At 43.7% G+C, this 14,782-nt stretch overlaps 1 protein-coding gene and 1 long non-coding RNA gene across 10 annotated transcripts in view; one reads left to right on the top strand and one right to left on the bottom strand.

Moving 5' to 3' along the window:
• KIF6 (kinesin family member 6) overlaps positions 1-14,782 on the top strand; it is an 811,696-nt gene that overhangs the window by 701,279 nt on the left and 95,635 nt on the right. The window lies entirely within an intron of this gene.
• LOC115086708 overlaps positions 6,288-14,782 on the bottom strand; it is a 56,355-nt gene continuing 47,860 nt past the window's right edge. For 7 of the 8 annotated variants that reach the window (XR_003855310.1, XR_003855312.1, XR_003855314.1 and 4 more), the window contains 2 exons: positions 6,911-7,377; positions 6,288-6,787 (listed from right to left, as the gene is read on the bottom strand). This is a non-coding gene — a long non-coding RNA (uncharacterized LOC115086708). The remainder of the gene's footprint in view (positions 6,788-6,910; positions 7,378-14,782) is intronic. The other variant, XR_003855317.1, reaches the window with a different exon arrangement.

Here is a 14,782-nt window from a genome sequence, read left to right as displayed (position 1 = left end):
GCATGCATAGGCGCGCATCCACCTAAAATTGTACAATGGCCACGTCCCTGGGTGCGGGCCGTCGAACATGTGCGCTTGCGTGCCTGTTTAAAAGTTACCGCTTTTGTTGGGTAAGTAAAAACAAATAAGTAATAGGCTGCAGCAATCCAATTTTGCCCCATCCCAGAAGCTCAAAAATGTAGCAGGCTTTAGAGACCTAATCCCCTCTTCCCAGAACCTGAAGTAAAAAAAAAACCATAGCAGGCTGAAGTATTGGTTCCCCCTCCCAATCCCTGAAGTAAAAAAAAAACAAAACGTAGAGGACGTAGCAGCAGATCCTCTTTTAAGTCTCCAAAGTTAGAAAAAACTTGCAGCCTGTGGTTTTGGATCCTTCTCCCAACAAACCCCTGAAGGTAAAAAATATTTTGCAGGCTGGAGCACTTTATTTCCTTCCTAAAGCCCCAAAGTTAAAACAAAATCTTCCAGGCTGTGGCGCCAGATCCAAACCTCCAAAGTTTTAAAAAAAAAAAATAAATCTTGTAGGCTGTAGTTGCCGGATCACCCTACCCCACTCCCAAACCGCCAAAGTTAAAAAAAAACGCCTGGTGAAGCAGCTGTTCCCATCCCCAGCTACCCCCACCTCCACCCTGGAACTCCCAAACCCTCCCAGTACCACAGCAGTACCAGAAGAAGCTCTTCCTTCCCCCTGCAGGGTAAATCTCTAAATGCACCTACAGCACTTCGATCTTCATTTATTCACTGCACTGCTTTCAGAGCTGAAGAGGGATTGGTGGAGCTGAATACATGAAGATCTCGGTGCTGGTACCTGTCAGCTGTCTGTCTTGGGGCCCAGGGTTTCAGGCTCTGAAGAGCGCCCTGGTGCCTGACCCCCTGCCAAGGACTGTCGCTGCAGTGGCTGGGTTAAGTGAGTTAAGCGGGGAGATAAAGCTTGAACCCTGTACTAATAAGTGCCGGAAGACCTGAAGACTACCAAGTCGAAAAAAAATACGAATCAAAATAGCAAGGCTTCAATCCAACCCATTTTGTTTTGTAACCACTGACGATCTTCCACCACTTCACAAGCTGCAGCAGTAACCAAGAGACCCCATATTACTGGGACTTGCAGCATGTGTCTCTGTGCTATGATTATCCACCGAGCCGGGCTAAAAGAAATGAAACTTGGGTTCAGCTTTCCAGCCAGATGGAAATCACAATTTACCAGGGATTACTTCTTATTGGAAACGCATGTTTCTTCATTTTAGCCTAGAATCTTTCAAGCATTTTTAGGGCATTCATCCCCTGCAAGTCAGCTCGTCAGATGGCTGAGAAAGGAACTGAACGTTCTGTTTAGTTTAGAATACACAACAGGAACACTTGAGCTCGCTGCTGCTGCTGCTGCGGGAATAGCAGCCCGGGTCCAGAAAAAAAAAGATTTTATTGTAGTGTGGGGTTGTACAGTGTCAGAAGTCGAGCCTTAATAGCCCTTCTGATCTGTAGGATTGCAAAATATAGTTCACTTCAGATCGCCAGTAAAGTCTAAAAGGCACATTTGGAAGTCAGCACGAGCAGATGTTTGCCTTCCATGTATTCTTTCTGTTCATTAAAAGGCAATTAAGACAGAAGCATTATCTGCTCTCCTCTTGCATGGGCTTTCAGTGATTTCAGATTCCATTTGGGAGAAATGATAGTGGTGCAGCCAGCTCCCCCTATTCAGAAGAAATTCTTTAAATTAAGTTCTGCCAAAAATGTTCAGAGTTTGTGCCAATATTAAATATATATCTCATTTAACCCTTTTTTTGGCCACCAGTCTAGTTGACACTAGTGACCACAGGAATTTTGTTTTGTTGGAGGCAATCCTCAAACAACTTAATTTATCCCCTATCTATATTTATCTGATTAAGCTATCCATTGCTTTTACTTTCCTTTGCTGTAAAGTTAATGCAGCTACTGGATCACACTTACCTTGAATCCCTTAAATGGAGAAAATTTGTGGAATTTGCATGTTTCTCAGTAATAAGTTTATTTCAGCCCTTGATTACTGTAATGCTTTGTTTATGGGTTGGCCAAATAAGGCCTTTAAAAGATCATAACAAGTGCAGAATGCAGCTACAAGAATGATTTTGAGAGAAAGGGACAGAGGTAGGGTCTCGCCCTTTCTCACTGACATTCGCTGGTTGCCTGGGAAAGTTAAACATCTAACTTTGGTGTTCAGGGCTTTGTGAGAAGGTGGCCCTTTGTATTTCAGTCTTCTTCTTCTTAAAAAATGATTTGCCAAAGAGAGATTTAAGATCTTCCTAGGAAGTTTACTTATGTATTTCGCCTCTTTGAGAGGTGAGATTTGCAAAGGCTAGGACTCGTTTCTCGGTGGCAGCTCCTCAAATATGGAACAGTCTGCCCAGAAACATGAAGGTAGAACCCAAGTATCTGGCTTTTAGAAAAATGGTGAAAACGTCCCTGTTAGCACAGGGGGAGCAAAGTCCGTAATTTTGTAATGTAAATGGCTACCCTATGGACTCTTCTGGTTAAAATGAATGTTTCTATATCTAAATGTTCCTCAGAGATTAGTACTTTATCTTCAAAAGTTGAAGTGTTGGCTCAGGGATTTGATTTAGCAGTACATGAGCATTTGGAAAGAATTCAAAATTTGTTAAAAGAAATAAAGAAAATTAAAACTATAAATGCTACTGCAGTTCAAGATAAAGCTTGCTATACATCGTAAGCTGGAAAACCTAGGAAATCACGTGAGACATTTAAATCTTCGGATATTACAGTTTCTGAGATAACATCACGTAATTTTTTTAAAAGTATGTGACAAGTTTTATATAGTCCTGCTAATGCAGTTCCACTGGTTCATAAAGGTTATTTCCTTCCTGTTGGAACTCGGAAAAAAGTTCAGGGAGCAAATCATGCACAAGTATCTATAGACTTGCTTGATCTGACTTCTTACTTGGAGAAATCTACTCTAGATGGGCAGGAATGAGCAACACTCATGGAGTGCCTGATATTGCTGATGCAATATCAGGCACTCCATCCAACATGCCATTATTCGCATGTTGGACGTGCATTTTGGACATGCTAAACATACGTCCAATGCAATACCAAGATTAGCACGTCCATAAAGTGCATGCAAACCAGCGCTTAGCAAATAGAGCTCATCACATTTAAATTGTATGTAAATGAGTCAATTAGCTATTACTCCCCATGCAGTAATGCATGCCCAAAACTAGTGTGTCCATAATGTAATTGTGGTGGCACTATCGGTAGCAGACAGTTTGTGAAAGGTTTCTGTGTGATTTCTACCATTTCAACAATGGATTATATTTATTTTCTTGTCCTGCTGACTTTTCTCTTGTGAATGCAAGTGAGAATAAGGAATGTCAGGCAAAGGAGGGTGATTATTTAGGCAAACAATCCAGAGAACATTAGACAACAGGACCAGGTGGTATTACAAGCACAGGTAAGCAAGTAACTGTTAAAACTCAGGATCCCATGCCTGGGTTGGTGAAACACCTGTGTGCTTTGCAGTTTTTCTCCACAGGAAGTTTCCAAACTATGGTTGACTTTGCTTCCAGGATGGATCAGCCCTCAGTCTCCCAATACTTAGGACAAGTCTTCAGGGCGATGATGAAGCAATATATCTACTATCCCAAGGACCCAGTGCAACTTCAGGAGATCTGACATGGTTTCACTGAAATAGCCGGGATGCCCAATGTGTTGGATGCGATAGACTGCACTCATATTGCATTGACCCCAAAGTGGGAGCCACAGCGTTCATGCCGCAACTGCAGGTAATTCCATTCCATGAATGTGCAGGATGTATGTGACACGTACCTTCGAATCCTGAATGTAGTGTCATTCATGTAGGGAAGATATGGTGATGGCTGGCTGTTTGGTAAGTAATATTTGCTTTGGGCTGGGGTTATAATAGACAGATGGGATGGAGGCATGCGAGGCCCAGCATGAGAACATTGGTCCAGTGTTAGAAAAGATGTATATTGTTGTGTACTGTTTATTTATGAAAGAATTTCTGGCTCACTGTATTGTTAGGGAGGTGAGGTAAGTGTAAAATGAGTATATGCCGTATGGATTCATGTATGCGTTTGGTGGTATCTCTATAGTGTTTTCTAATGCAATATTGCTTACCCCTTTTATAGGTGATGTCAGCTATGGCTGTAAGCCGTGGTTGCTAACTCCGCTCCGGTCCCCACACACAGTGGCTGAAGGGCGTTCTATCGAGGCACATACCAGCACAAGAAATGTAATTGAGTGTACATTCGGCGTGCTGAAAAACCGATTCAGATGTTTGGACCAGTCTGGTAGTGCCCTGCAGTACAGTGCAGAAAAAGTTGACAGCATTGTTATGGCCTGCTGCATGCTCCATAACATTGCTTTGGGCTGGAAGTGGAGGTTGCAGAACAAATGCTGCCAGATCTACCTGTAGAGCCGGCAGCTGAGGTGGACAACACAGTGAGGGGGCTCCAAGGTTCGCCAAAGGATCATCGCTGATTATTTCTCATGTAAGCTTTCAGCTATGATATCAATAACCCCTTTCCACTTTTGAATATGTTGAGCCAGTAATAGCTGTAAAAAAAATAGATCTAGTAGATTAATTGAACCAGTTTTAGCGGTAAATTAATTGAATATCTTTAATGCAATCAGTCCTATGGATTTATGTATCTGTCATCCCTATGTTCTTAACATCCTCGCAGGCGTGGGCTTCCCTCGAACAAGCTCCCATCGCTAGCATGCGTCCCCTCGCTCTCTTGCCAACTCACATCACAGGCATGTGAAAATCTAAATCCTGTTTTGTGTTTTATTTCAGGAGCTGTAATCAGAGGCTGATGGATGGACCAGGAACCCAACATTTCTTTGATGTGTTTTTGTCCATTTTTTTCTAATTGTACAAATATATTCACTCGAATTTCTATAACGGACTCTATCCTCAGGGTTAATGTCTGTGTGATCTGTATGTCCATCCTTGCCTCTCTCACAAGCCCCCAATATTGGCATCCCTCTCCTCACGGCCTTTCACCATGCATGAGAACCTGTCATGTGTGGTGAGACACTTGACGAAACATGTTACCCATGCCGTGGCACCAAATAACAAAATAAAATTTTAAATTATCAACTTTATTACCCAAAAATCAACCTGGGATATAAACAATTCAATGTTAATTAAAAAGAATAAACAAGGTGCCTAAGTCCAGCGCCTTTCAAGGACGTTCAAGATTTGGGCGTGCGTGTGCAAAGGCCCTTAATGGATGCCCAAATCCTGGACATCAGCAAGGCATGGGGCTGAGGCATCCGTAGACAGGTCTTGCAGCAATGTTTAGGCTTTAGGCATCCGTTTAAATTCTGGGCATGATGCAGATCATGGACGTCCAAGTGGGCAAGGTCTTTTCTGCAACTGATTTAGGACATCCATCCTCCAAGGCCACACACAGATGTCCATTTTGTGCAGGGCCTTCTTAAGAACGCCCCGGGGCAGACTACCAAATTTCTCGGACACTGATGTCCGCCTGCTGGCAGAACTTATAGTTAAGGCTGAGTGGCATCTTTATTTTCGCCCTGAGTGCCAGCGGGACCAGGAGCAGATCGATGAGGCCTGGCTGGTGCTCAGGGCAAGATTTAATGCTCAGGCCTCCTTCCCGGCCATGGCCTGAGCCCCACCAAGCCAGCCACTATCTCTGTGTCGGTGACGCTTTTCCTTGTCCCCCAGGTACCCCATCCCCTTCCCCCCCATTCCAGTTTATATTTATGTTCACTTTTAATTTATTTTTAATCTACCCAAAACAATATATTTTCATTTAAAATGTTTATGGTTGTTGGGCAATGATTGTATTTGGGTGAGTGAATGCCTAATACCATGGAAATTTCACTGTACTAGCGAGATGAAGGAGAGGGAAGAGATATTGGGAGAGAGAAGGTCATGATACTGATGACAGTGGAGGGTGGGGATGGCAAAGGGAAGAAGGGGATGATACCAGGGGAAAGACAGGATTATGATACTTGGTGAAGAGGGAAGGGAAATGGTAATGATGCCACATGGCGGGGGAGAGCAAAGATAAGAGAAAGTGTTGTCACGAAACCAAAATATTAAGTGAAGAAGTGCTGTAGAGTATTTATTTTTGCTCTGGACCAAGGTGAACCATCCGGTCCCCACTCACCTTGTCCAATGCGTATGCACTGGTGAGGCTTTGATCCAGGCCTAGGGCATGGAATTTTGCCATAAGCTCTCATACAGAACAAGGCTGATTTCTGCCCTTTGTCTAAACCTTAGCCCATAAATAAGAGATGTAACTCATAGCTTACATACAACTAAAAACTTTTATTAAGCAAACAGAAGAAAATTCATGGTTGGTTCACAGACTGCACCACACTGGCTACATACTTGACGGCACTGATTAGTTCGCCCATCAGGTGGGATATTGTAGCCACTTCTGCTAAGTTTTCTGTATGAATTCTCTTGAGTTCCAAGTGTACAGACTGCCAATTATGGGCGACAAACTCGCCATGCTCCTTCATTCTTGACATCAGGTTGGCTACAAAGTCAGTGCCTAGCCCATTGATGGCAAAAACTGCCTCTACCAGGTCTTCCGGTACTACTGTTGTCTCAGCTCCCTGAGTTTCCGGTGTAATATGCGACAGGTTAAGTATGATCGGTTCCTCAGCCTGGGTCTCCTCGATAAGCAGGATTGGTTGGCGGGGGGGGGGGGGCACTTCTGTTGAATTTGGAAATGTGAAGTCTGGTGTCGGGGAGACTGTGTCTCTTCTTCAATGCCATCAGCCACACTGTTGATTCCTTGATCTATGGAGAAAGATAGATAAACACAAGTTGAAGTTCTTTATATAGTTCTCAACTGTTGACCACCCAAGCGCCCAAAATAAAAACATCATATGCTAACATGGTAGTATATTAAAAAAATAATACCGTCACTTGGCCCTGTGTTGCACCTACATGGTGCACCCACACCAACCACGACCTCCAGGAGAAAAGTGCTCAGGATAAGTTCCTCGAAGGGGTTCAAAATTATATTGCATGGTGGCCCAACACCAGTCCTGCTGGCTGAGGCCTCAATTTTTGCGGCCTTTTCTTTCACCTCCCTTCGTGTGCCATGCCAGCGGTGCTGGATTTGTTTGACATCTCTGTTTTTGACTGACAGGGAACTTACATCCACAGCTATACTTCCCAAATCCTTTTCTTGGTAAAAGAGGAAGTCTTTAATCGGAAGAGCACTTTGTAGTTTTCACATATGGCCCGACAAAGCAGTTCCTTCTCGGTATCCAAGAAGCAAGTATCACTTGATTGTGATGCTCTTCCTGACCTCTAGCATCTCTCTCCACCTGCGCAAAGGGTCGCTTTTCAGCCATGACAATGTAACTCTCTGCCTGTCGGAACTGTGAACGAGAAAAAACATCACATACGTCAGAAACATTGTAAATCAAAATTACTTTGTAATTCAAAGTAACATAGGAATATCTACTGTCAACAAAGCGATGTCAATATAAATTTCCTGAAATTAATCCATGGGCACGGTGGCTGTGTGAGGATATATTTTATATTATGTCATAGAACATGCAGAAACAAATATCGCAAAAACAAAACTTAGTTTACTAAATGTTGCAAATATATGGATAATAAATCAGCAAAGTATTATCAACATTGAATACAATATCACAGTAAGCTGTACATAAATCAATACAAGTAAATAGGAGACAGACAGAACCAAAGATAGAAAATTAATTAAAGAATAATAAAGAATAAAAAGACAAACACCTCCCTTATATGCCCATAAACTCGGCGTCGATTTTCCTAACTGGTGGACGGTTGACGCCGATCGGGTTCTTGTTAGCAGGCAAGTGACCCTAGCGCCTCGTAGCAGGCAAGTGATCCTAGTGCCTCCTTGCTAACGCGATTCCCTAATTTAAATATTGCATGGCACGTTAAAAAAGCGGGTTCTGACTGTTCAGCGCCCACTTTCTGCACATTATTGCATCGGCCCCTAAGAGACTAGGGCTCTTGGCATTTCTTTTATTGTTGTATTATCCTTGTAAATGTTTAGTAAAATGTAATTCTGTTACTCATGTTTTTTAAGGCTTTCTCTTGATTAAAAAACGCTTTTTATTTTGACACCAGTGATGACTGAAATTAGATTTAAGTTGATCCAGTTTTGTGGATATTAAGTTAAATCCACACTTGGTACCAGTTAATTTTTTTTCTTTTTACTTTATATTTTCCCTTTTAATTTTCATATCCTCTCTCTAATATTTTCTTATTAAGGATTTTTCTTTATTCTTTTGCTGTTCTATGAAATTTGAATTTGTTTGACTCTCACATTTTGTTCTGAAATAGTTGATTTATTAACCAAATAAATAAATGTTTAATGTAAATGATCACTGGACATAAAATGCATTTTTATAGGTATGTTGGTGATGATGGGGGATTATATTTTGGGGTTTAAGTGATGGTGAGAGTTGGTGAATAGTTTGCCTGATTTTATGAATGAATTAAATTATTATGTTATATTTGTCTTCTATTGGATTATATTTTTTATGTTATTTTTTTGCTATGATTTTGATTTTTTTATTGTACTTCATATTGAAGGGTTCAAGAGGTTTGGAAAAGGTAAAGAAAGAACTGTCATCCATTCTGAAACACTAATTTTGTCTAGCTTCGGAAAATATAACTTGTGGCAGATTGATTTGTTGTAAGGCAGCATTTTCATAGGAAAAAGGGGCAGTGAGTATAGACAGCCTTGACACAATTTATGACCACCTTCTGTCTGCACTGTAAACTTCATGTCTGAATATTACAGACATACCTAATCTCACTTATGCATGAATCTTGCTCAGTGGGAGGGTGACTCATGCTCAGAAGCAATGAACCCCTCCTCTCATGTATCAGATCCTCCCCAGAAGTCAAAGGGAGGGAAGGGGAGTAGAGCAGTGGTGCTGGCAGGGGATTCCCCAAGTCCTGTCAGCCAAAGAAATGAAGGAGGAGCTGGGGATCCCAATAACAGTAGCCTAGAGGGGGCAGCAGTTTTCAGCCCCGATTGGGATCTGGGAAGCTGCAGCAGATCCAGGAGTAGAAGCAACTCGGAGGTCCAAGGCATAGAGGAGGTCTGGCAGAGGTGTGGGATGTGGAGTGAAAGACTGAGAGAGGAGGGGAGTGGCCGAGAGGGGAGAAATGAGATAGGAAGTGTGATTACTGAGGCCAATGGGTTAAACTATATTAGCATTATTTATATTTTCTGAAACAACACAAACTGAAAAACTAAGAGGGAAAAAAGCCTATTATTCAGAAAATGCAAATGGGCACAGAATGAGGACAAGCAAAATTACCAAGAGGCAGGAAGGACAATTAGATGGGCAAAAATTCAGACAAAGAGGTTTATTTTCCAATCAGTAAAGGCAGAATATAAATTTGGACTAAAAGAAGAATATTAAGAATTAAAAGGGAGGACAGGGCTAGTGAAGAGGAAGGTCTGAAAATGCAAATATATTTGCTCGGTATTCATGCTAAAAGGTGAGGATGATGGAGCACAGAGTGAGAGATGAGACAGCATTAAAGGCACTGGCACAGAGAATGAAGGGGCATGGAACAGAGTGACCCCGTTTTCCCCATTTTTGTCTGTGCTGGATCAGGCTAGATCAGCAGTTCTCAACCAGTGTGTCGTGACACACCAGCGTGGCGCCACGCACAAGCAGGTGTGTCGCTGCACTTCCTGGTCCCCCGCTGGCCCAGCTGCTCCCCCTGCCCCAGCAAAATGCAACTCTTCCTCTACCTGGGCGGAACGTGGCAGGAGAGCTGGGGTCAGCGGCGCCAGCATGGTCTCTTCTTCCCGCTCCCCCATGGCCCGGAAGAGGAAGTGGAGTGTAGCGGCTGCATGCGCGGGAAGAAGAGACCATGTTAGGTAAAATGCGTGCAGTGTCGGCCCAAAGAAGAGCAGCGTGGCCCGGAGCAAAACGAGGAGCAAAGTCAGCCCCTGCGGCCAATGAGACTCCTTTTTCAAGGCCACCAGGGCTGAAAGAGGAGAAGGCCATTGCTGCCTCTAATTCGGTGGGGAAAGAGAGAGTGCGTGAGCATATGTGTTTGAGATCGTGTGTGTGTGTGTGTGTGTGTGTGTGTGAGACAGCATGTATGTAAGTGTGTGATTAAGAACCTGTTTATGTGATTGAGAACCTGTATGTGTAAGTGAGAGAGAGCCTGTATATGTATGATTAAGAGTCTATGGGGCAGATTTTAAAAGCCCTGCGCACATAAATCCAGCCGGATTTACGCACGCAGGGGACTTGCGCGCCTATGTTGCATAGGCCGCTGGCGCGCACAAAGCCCCAGGACGCGCATAAGTCCCGGGGCTTTGCTTGGGGGGCATGTCAGGGGGCATGTCGGGGGCGGCGCTGCATTCGGGGGCGTTCCGGGGATGGGGCCATTGGCGTGGTGCCGGCCCGGCGGCATTCCGGGGGCGTGGCCGAGGCCTCTGAATCAGCCCCTGGGCCGGGGAATGGCGCGCTGGCAGCCAGCCGGCGCGCGCAAGTTTCACTTGCTTCAGGCAGGCGTAGCTTTCTGAACAAAGGTGGGGGAGGGATTTAGTTAGGGCTGGGGGGTGGGTTAGGTAGGGGAAGGGAGGGGCCGGAAAAAAAGTTCCCTCCAAGGCCGCTCCGATTTCGGAGCGGCCTCGGAGGGAACAGAGGCAGGCTGTTCGGCTCGGCGCGCACAGGTTGCACAATTGTGCACCCCCCTGCGCGCGCCAACCCTGGGTTTTATAACATGCGCACGGCAGCGTGCGCATGTTATAAAATCGGGCGTAGATTTGTTCGTGCCGGGTTGCGCGAACAAATCTACGCCCGCGCATAACTTTAAAAAACTAAGAGAGAGAGAGCATGTGTGTAATTGTGTGATTGAGAGCCTATGTAAGTTAGAGAGAGAGCATGTGTGTGACTGAGAGGAGAAAGTTGCAAGCAAACCCCACTCCTCCTAATTCACAACAATTTCAGGGCACCTGGAAATCAAACGTTTCCAGGTATGGAGAACGGAGCATTTTTTTATCCTCATTATTTTTAATTATTGGGTCTTTGTGTCTGCTGTTTTGAAATATTTTATTGGTGTCTAGAAAATGTTTGTATGAGTTTTTAATTATTGGATATTCCATTCATCAGCTGTTTAGAAATAATGTGTTCTTTTTATTATTATGGTTTTACTGCTGTTGATTTTATATTTCTTGATTTGTTGTATGAGGACTGGTGAAGTTTCTCTTTTTCCTTTGTTGCACTACACACAGAGAATCTGGCTTGTTGTGGTTTTCAGTTTAGTTTTCGTCTGCATGTTTCTGTTTATGCTTTATGGTCTCTTGTTAGCTGGGGGTTTGCACATGGGATTGCTGCATGTAGTTTCTAGGTAGGGCTCTATAGCAGCCTATCTTGTTCCATTTTCCTAATAGAAGTATTAGAGTTTAAAGGCCTGGTGTAATATTTTCAGTGTTGCCTTTTCTTAGGTAAGGTGGTTACTGTTTGAGTGCTGGAAGCTGGTGCTGTTCTGGTATGGGAGGTTTACTATTTATATAGTTTATGTTCAGAGAGTACTCTTATTTTTCCCTTGTGACATTCTTAACAATAAAAGTAGTCCCGGCCCTGTTTTGTTTTTTTTATTTCTGCCGTAGATTGTAATGAGCAGTGTCTCACACGTGAGCGTTGTTCGTCAGGTGTGTCATGATGGGAAAAAGGTTGAGAATCACTGGGCTAGATGCACAGTATTAAATCAGAGGAATCAAAAAAAGGAACAGAGAAGCAGTATTTTCTGCTTTTCTGTTAACTTTAGGAGCGCCTCAAGAATTGACGCCTGCTCTGGGGCAGGCACATTTTTTTTTTTTTGCATAAGGGATATTAGCCAATAGCCTCATCGACATGAATTTACATGTGATGAGCGCTATTAGCTACGCGCTGGTTAGGATGTGCATTTTGGACGCACTGATCCCCTTACTCCGTCCAAGTGCGAGTAAATCCATGCACTCAGCCGAGCGCACTATAGTGCATCAGTCTGAATGTGAAAAGAGAAAATAATAACTATGACACTCGCCATATTCCTTGTTCCTCTCTGAGTCAAACCCAGGCATCAAGACAGAGGGTCCTCCACCTCCTCTGTTCACAGAAAGCCCTGAGGCTTGAGCAGCCTCTGGAAGGGAACCAGAAACAGCTACTCACAACTGCCTGTCTGTACCTCAGCCTCTCCTGCTTGTGGATACCAAAGCATTTGCTGGGCAGCTGAATTAGTTAAGAGTCTAATTTGTTAAAGTGTACAAATAACGGCAGCATGAGGAGCTCGTCTTGCGTGACTTTATTGCATAGCTATGCAAACACTCTGTAATTGTGGTTTTGAAAATAGAAATTGAGGGCAGGACTCCATGGAATTGCTTTATTTTTATGATAGTGGATAATTAGCGACATATAATACAAGTAGAGGTTCATACGGCTGACATCACTGAATACAAGGGAGAAGTAATGGTATTCTCACGCAAACACTTCTCCCTTTTCATTACCATGCTACCTCTTTTGTCTTTTCTCTCCTCTTCGGGTCCTCTCGTTGCCTGTCTTCTAGCAGGGCTGGCTATTTCCTCTCTTTTCTATAGCCCTCTCCATGTGGCCAAGAGCCCAAGCCAAAAGGAGCACATTTATCACGGAGCTTAATGACAGCTAGCTGCACGCTGACCGAATTCTTAAATTCCCCCAAACTCCTTTTTGGCCAAAATATGCAGCAATGCGGCAGCTGACATTTTATTGGGATTGTTATCTACAAACGTGAAGAATGGTTTTAGTGGAAAAATGACTCAGTATCAGCTTCAGGGCTAATTATAGTTCGCTTGTTTGGGAAAGCTTCAGAAAATCTAATTAGCCATATGGAGACAGATATTAGCCAAGTCTTCGGTTTCAGTTTGCTGGTGGGGTGAGCGGCAGAACACTTTAATAACTACCTTGTCTGTGGCATAATTGGGACCCAGAGTCCCATCTTTGTGTGTGCCTGAGATCTTTTATTCTTTGCAGTGTAAATGTTTGTATATTTGAAGGTTTGAGAACTGGCAGTCCTAAGAGCTGTAGCCTGCTGTTTATTTCTAGGGAAGGTTCTGTACAGCCAGTAACTTTCCCTAAATCTGCTAATGATGAGCTCTGAACCTGACATGACCAGAGATAACAAATCTGCTAGCACGTAGGGAAAGCAGACATCTGGATTGGCTCAGGAGCTAACTGTTAATTCAAACGAAAACACTGTTTACTTTTGTGATGAAAGAAATGAAGACAAAAATCTCTTAGGGACCGTTTGATGGTCCAGTGGTTTGTCCTCTCCATGGCCAAGTACGACATTATTGGTTCCATTCTTGCTTCTTGAGTTGGCAGGGTGGGAGGAAACAGGGAATGGAGCATCCCTAAAGAAGTAAACCTGACCCTCAAAGGAGTAAATGAAAATTGCCGAGTGCTGCCCTTCCAGACAGAAATAACTATTAGTTAGCCAGTGAGCAGTATTTGGAAATAGGTCTGCTGAAGTTGCTTCCTGTTTTGTCTGTCTATAGGATGGGATCTAGAGCAAAAAATGAGAATACCAGAGACTGCTTATGTTGATTCAAAATGGACATCAATAAGGGAAAAGCCTTGCAGTGAAAAAATGAACAAAACCATGTACAAGTAGATGATATCTGCATACATTGCTAACTAAGGCCTGGATTCATCCTTCATCGCAGAAAGATGAATCCAGTGAAAACAGGGGGCGGGGGGGGGCAAACAGGGGGTGGGCTTGCGAAAGCCCGCAGCCTTTGCACCACCGCGGTGTCTTCGCTGCCGGCTTTCGCACCGAATAGCACCACCGTGAACGTTGGTACTATTGGGTGCGCTACTGGCGACAATAATGTTAGTAACATTTAAGACACCGCTGAGTCCACCCCTCGCCGCCCTGACTCCTCCCCTCGCCACCCCGACTCCGCCCTGACTCGAATTTGCATGCTATTGCTGCATGAGATGAACATTCCAGAGTCTCTCAATGTTCTCAAAGTAGACAGCTGCCGTGTATTGTTGGGTTCTTTCTAAGAAAGCAATATTGGCTCTCTCTTAACAGCCCAATGGCAATACTGTGCACTAGTCTGGCAGGCAGAAGATTTGGGTTCGATTTCTGGACCTAGCCTCTGCTCACTGGATTGGCAGGCGCAGTGAATGTGGAACATCACACAAAATCACCTGCAAGTGAGACTCGGGATGCATGGATATCGGATTGTGAAGGGAGCCTGCCCTTATCAAGGACTGTTGTGTGCCACTGTGATAGCTGGGTCATATCTGGGAGGAGGGCAAGAGAATGAAAAGGGGGTATAACCTTGTAGAGCTGCACATGGAGGCTCATGGCATCATCGGCCTGCTTCGGGCAGATTCTGTTGTCCAAAGTAATAGGAGGAACATACCAAAAAAAAGAAAATAGCAAAAAGCAACAACATGATTATAATGTCCACACATCATCAGGCCAATATTTTAAAAACTGAAAAACGGATAACTTATCCAGCTGAATTAAGTCAGATAAATTATCCAAGATATTCAGTGGGATAAATGTTTCACGGAATATCAATGAATAAAGTTATCCAGATTCACGTACCCAGATAAGTTTTGAAACTTAACAGGCTGTCATTGGTTTCAAAGTTATCTGGAAATGTGTTCCTGGCTAACTTGAACTTAACCAGCTCTATTCAAAAGATATAGCCAGTTAAGCAGCAGCACCAGGGGAAAACAAATTCAGGTGATCAGGCCTCACCCCAGCAAAAGCAAGGCTGGC

Source organism: Rhinatrema bivittatum, chromosome 3 (assembly GCF_901001135.1).
Source record: "Rhinatrema bivittatum chromosome 3, aRhiBiv1.1, whole genome shotgun sequence".
NCBI lineage: Eukaryota > Metazoa > Chordata > Amphibia > Gymnophiona > Rhinatrematidae > Rhinatrema > Rhinatrema bivittatum.
This window is presented reverse-complemented; position numbering and strand designations above follow the sequence as displayed.